The sequence below is a fragment of the Dendrobium catenatum genome, unplaced genomic scaffold (genome assembly GCF_001605985.2).
Source record: "Dendrobium catenatum unplaced genomic scaffold, ASM160598v2 fragScaff_scaffold_716, whole genome shotgun sequence".
In the NCBI taxonomy this organism is placed as follows: Eukaryota; Viridiplantae; Streptophyta; class Magnoliopsida; order Asparagales; family Orchidaceae; genus Dendrobium; species Dendrobium catenatum.
This window is the reverse complement of record NW_021319178.1, coordinates 8,340,787-8,346,786: the sequence shown is the minus strand read 5'-3', so window position 1 is coordinate 8,346,786 and position 6,000 is coordinate 8,340,787.

The following is a 6,000-nucleotide window of genomic DNA, read 5'->3' as shown; positions in this document are numbered from 1 at the left end:
TAATTTCAGTTTTTTTCCAGGCTTTTGATAGAATTCACCAGTTGGATTGCTGGATACACCTGCAAGATAACAGAATACAAAGAAAACAGAGCACCGAAATTCTGGAGCTAGCACTGTTCTAAGTTTTCTGTATTTCGAAGATGATCATAAGCTCCCTATATTCACCCAATTTTTGTATATGTAACCAGTAACTAAAACTTCTGCTATATCTGTAAATATTAACATAAAGAGCTAAAGTTACAGTAAGAATGTAAATAGAAACGTAGGTAGTGGAGAACGAGTGAGTTGGTTATAATTGTGTAAAATGTTTTGCTTGTATCCACATGCTAACGTGCTCTGCATCAGTCCTACCCGGCTTCAAAAGAGCTCGACTCCGACGATCTACGAGCAATAACAACCTCACCTGACGGTGTTTATGCCCATATGTCGGAAACATTGAAGGTCGGAGAAGTGTTACAATCTGTTGGCAATGCGACGGTATAAGCATTATCATTAATTTTTGCAGTGATGGATATAGGCCCAATTTTGCAGCGAGATAATTTGGAATAGTCTCTCGGTGGAAAACGCTCTCGTCGAAAGCGGACCATGAGTAAGTCTCCAACGTTGGACATGCATTGTCGACGGTGTGCACAGCAATTTGCTTATAGCGTTGATTTGCCTTCATAATTTGTTGACGGACATTAGCCAACATTTCGGTATAACCATTGGTGAAGGATGTGGTAGCGACAGGCTTGCACTTCGGTAGGACAGTAAGGTCTAGAGCAATGTTAGGTGGTTTAGTGTAAACAATTCTAAAGGTGATTTACCTGTATAATGGTTTGTCATAGAATTGTAGGCAAATTCAGCTCTACTTAATACTTCTTTCCATTTCTTTGTGTGTTCTTGCACCAAACATCTCAGCATATTATCCAATGTACGGTTGATAACTTCCGTCTGGCCGTAAGATTGTGGATGATACGCCGAGCTAAGACGTAGGTCTGTGCCCAATCGTTTCCAAAGTTCTCGCCAAAAATGGCTTATAAATTTGACGTTGCGGTTTGACGTGAGACTCCTAGGAAGACTGTGTAAACGAAGAATTTCGTTGAAAAAAGGTGTGCAATGTTCATGGTGTTTTAAGTTTTCTTACAAGAGATAAAATGAGCCATCTTGGAGAATCTGTCCACAACCACCATAATTGAATCGTTTTCGCGTTTGGTTAGTGGTAATCCCTTATACATTTGACACACTGGGCAGCTATCCACTAGGTGGAATACGTCTCGTCTTAGCCGTGGCCAAAAGAAATGAGTTTGTAGATGTCGAAGAGTGTTGTTGCGTCCGACGTGTGCCGCAAGACCTCCTTCGTGAGCTTCCCGTATAAGTTGTTATCTCCAAGAAGAAATCAGAATGCAGAGCAAATTCATCTTAAAAAGGTAACCGTGTCTAATTGGATATCCATCAGTGCATTGTTCTGTTAGTATAACTTCCAGAAATGTCCGAAATCAGGATCAGATTCATAGAATTCCTTAAGGCATTCTAATCCAACTGTCTCGGTTTGGAGTCTAGTGAGCAATGCAGTTTTTCTACTGAGGGCATCGGCCACCCAGTTGTCCATTCCAGGTCTGTGCTTAATTGTAAAGGAGAACCTTTGTAGAAACATGAGCCAACATGCATGCATGCGGTTTATGGATCGTTGGTTGTTGATATATTATATTACTTTGTTGTCACTACATATTACAAAATCTTGATATAATAAATATTACTCCCACTGCTTAACAAGTGCGTGAATGATGACATAGAGTTCTTGTTCATATGATGATCACTTTTGGCGAGTAGCACACAATTTCTCACTGAAAAACGTTATTGGCTTACCCTCTTGTTATAGAAATACCCCAATCCCAATGGAAGAATCATCAGTTTCCACAGTGAACACTTTGTCAAAGGTTGGAAGTGTCAGTACTGAAGCGGAACTTATTGCTCTTTTGTTTGCCTCAAAACTCTACTGCTGATTTTCTCCCCACTGAAACAACTTTGCTTTCAAACAATCGGTCACTGGTGCCGATGCTGAAATTTTTGATGAATTTGCGGTTGAAATTTGCTAGTCCATGAAAACTTCGAACTTCAAAGAATGATTTGTGTGGTGGCCAATCAAGAATAGCATTCACTTTCTTAGGGTCCATGTGTACCCCTTATGCGGATATGAAAAATCCCAGGAAATGGACCATAGAAGTAGCAATCTCACACTTGGAAAGATTTGAGGAACAGTTTTTGCTATCTTAGTATCTCAAAAAGAGTTGCCAAATGTTGTATGTGCTAGTGCCAATTATCACTATAAACTAAAATATTGTCAAAGTACACAATGCAGAATTTCTCTATGGCTTCAAAATTTCATTCATCATCCTCATGAAAGTGGAGGGAGCATTGCATAGTCCAAATGGTATGACTTTCCACTCATATAGCCCTTGTGGTGTCTTGAATGCTGTTTTTCACTTTTCTCCGGGCCGTATGCGAATCTGATGATGCCCACTTCGCAAGTCTAGTTTAGAGAAGATGGAGGAACCTATAAGTGTATCAAGTAATTCTTTTATGCGAGGTACCAGAAATCTATATTTCACTATTATCTTATTGATAGCTCGACTATCAATGCACATCCTTCAATTGCCATCTTTCTTGGGCACCAACAGTGCGGGCATGACACATGGACTCAAACTAGTTTGTATAAATTGTTTCTTCAATAAATTGTTAACTAATTCTTGCAATATGAGTTGTTCATTGGGGTTGAGCCTATAATGAGGCATGTTCGGTAGCGAGGTACCAGACATGAAGTATATTTGATGCTGAATAGTCCGGATTGGAGGAAGCTCTTCAGGTAACTCATCATGTGTGATGTCTTCATACTGTTTTAACAGCTTGTTGATCTCAGCGTGCCTTTCCTTCAGAAGTGGACACGGTTTGGGCTCTGTTACAAGTAGTGCGAATAAGGGGGCATGCTCCCGCCAGCAATGAAGTAATACAGGACCTGTCACAATGTGCATTGCGGCTTGCTTGGATTGTCCAGGAATTTGTGTTTTGAGTTTTGTAGAGCTTGATAGCAATCAGAGGCGACGACCCTTCCACTCAAAAGAATGTACATTGGCCCGACAATCATAATTAACACCTACATCGAATTGCCACAATCGTCCAAGTATAAGATGGCACATGTCTATATCTAAGTCGTCGTTCAACACCTCACATACATATTGTTTGCCTTTAGAAAAGGTCACTCGGTACGATTCAGAGACCACAATTTCCATGCCTTCTTGACCTAGCTTATTTTATAAGGGTGCAGATTTTTGGTAGTCTTTAACTGTAAGCTTTGAACAACAGATCGGGTGATTACATTTTCAGTGCATCTATTATCAATTAAAAGGTCCCACACTTTGCTGGCTATATTGCAGTGAGTTCTGAAAATGGCATAGCACTAGCAGTTTATGTTCTGCCGCGGGGCTAACAATAATTTCTCCATGACACAGATCAACGGTTCCCCTTCATCAGCTTGGAGGTCTTCCGTTTAACAGTCTTTGTCTATTTCAGCTTCGACATGCTCACTGTCCTCTTCAAATTCGGCAAGATGCACTTGTTGTCTTTGAGGACATTCATTTGATTTATAACCAGGCTGGAAGCGACGGAAGCACGTGAATGTAGATGGCTTTGCATAAGGATTTTTCTTAGCCATTGGTCTTGATTTTTGTTGATTCTTGAGTTCGATGTTAGCATTGCTAGGTGTATTTGATATAGTCACAGGATTGGTGTTCTGACTTTTGAGATGGCTTAACTGTTGGTGTATTGCTTTTATTGCTTGCTGTAGGCGGTTCCTGCCAATGGCGCCTATTATAATGGATTTTGGACTATCTGTTTTGATAGTTTAGGATTTAAACTTTGGTATTCGGGTAGGAGTCGTACTAGAAATGGTGTGGGTGTTATTATAGATAAGAGTTTAAAGAATAGTGTTATAAAAATTAATAGGATTGGAGATAGAATTATAGCTTTAAAGATTGTTGTTGATGATAAGATTATTAATAATATAAGTGCTTATGCTCCTCAAGTAGGTTTGGATATGAGTTCTAAATTAAATTTTTGGAATGACTTAGAAGAATTAATACAAAATATACCTCTTGAAGAAAGAGTTTTTATTGGAGGAGATTTAAATGGACATGTTGGTAGAGAGGTAGATGATTTTAAAAGCATTCATGGTGGCCATGGATTTGGAACGACGAATGAAGGTGGCAAGATCATATTGGATTTTTGTTTAGCTTATGATTTTTCAATTGCTAATACCTTATTTAAGAAAAGGAATGATCATCTCATCACTTATAAAAATGGATATAGCACAACCCAGATTGACTATTTTCTTATTAGAAAATTAAATCGTTTAGATTGCAAAGATTGTAAAGTTATTCCGAGTGAAAATTTATGTACCCAATATCGATTATTAGTTTTGGACTTTAAGATAAAGGGGCATAAAATAAAAAATAAAGTAAAACAATTTTCTAGGATTAGATGGGGGCATTTAAAGAATATTAACAAAAATATTTTTAAAAATAAGATTTTAGATCTTAAGATTTTGTCTGTGCATGAAGATGCTAATATTATGTGGGAAAAAGTGGCTAGTGATATGAAGAATATTACAAAAGAAATCCTCAGAGTATCAAAGTAAAAAGCTCCTAAAAGTAAAAATAGTTGGTGGTGGAATCCTAATGTGCAAGAAAAAATTTGAAAATAAGATTGACTTTAGTGACCTTAGCATCCTAAATGAAAGTAAAGATTTCTGTTTTTATCGGCGTATTAGTAAAACTGAAGTTAGAGAGGCTTTAAATAGAATGAAGGGTGGAAAAGCTGTTGGACCTGATGATATTCCAATAGAGGTGTGGAAATGCTTAGGAGATGAAGGAATTTCATGGCTTACTAAACTTTTTAATACTATTTTGAAGACTAAGAAGATGCCAGATGAGTGGAGAATGAGTGTGTTAATTCCTATTTTTAAGAATAAAGGTGATGCACAAGATTGTGCGAATTATAGAGGTATTAAGTTAATGTGTCATACTTTAAAACTATGGGAGCGAGTTTTGGAGCATAGGTTGCGGCGTGATACTAATGTTTCTCAAAATCAATTTGGATTTATGCCGGGTAGGTCGACTATGGAAGCCATACATTTATTCAGAGGTTTGATGGAAAAATATAGAGGAAATAAGGAGGATCTACATATGATATTTATTGATTTAGAAAAAGCATATGATAAAGTTCCAAGAGAAGTGCTATGGAGAGTTCTTGAAAAGAAAGGAGTCAATAATGCTTATATTCAAATCATTAAAGATATGTATGCAGGAGCTATTACTTGTGTTCAAACACAAGGTGGATTGACCAAGTATTTCCCTATTTCGGTTGGGTTACATCAAGGATCAGCCTTAAGCCCATATCTTTTTGCTTTAGTCTTGGATGTTCTCACTAGACATTTGCAAGAGGATGTACCTTGGTGTATTCTTTTTGCTGATGATATTCTTCTTGTTGATAAGACTAGAGAGGGAGTTGAAGGTAAACTTGAATTATGGAGGTCAACCTTAGAGTCTAAAGGTTTTCGCTTGAGTAGATCTAAAATGGAATTTATGGAGTGTAATTTTAGTAGTAATAGGCCTAGTGAGGGGATTGTGACTTTGGGCGATCAAGTCATTAATAAGAGTACATGTTTTAGATATCTTGGATCTATTGTTCAGAGTGATGGTGAAATAGATGGGGATGTTATCAGCATAATTCAAGTTGGATGGTTGAAGTGGAGGAATGCATCGGGCTTGTTATGTGATAGAAATGTACTCCTCAAACTTAATGGAAAAATTCTATAAGATGGTAGTGAGGCCTGCAATGCTTTATGGTGCCGAATGTTGGCCATTAAAAGAGAAGCATAATACTAAGCTAAATGTGACAGAGATGAGGATGCTCAGGTGGATGAGTGGCTTTACCCTTAGAGATAGGATACGAAATGAGCATATA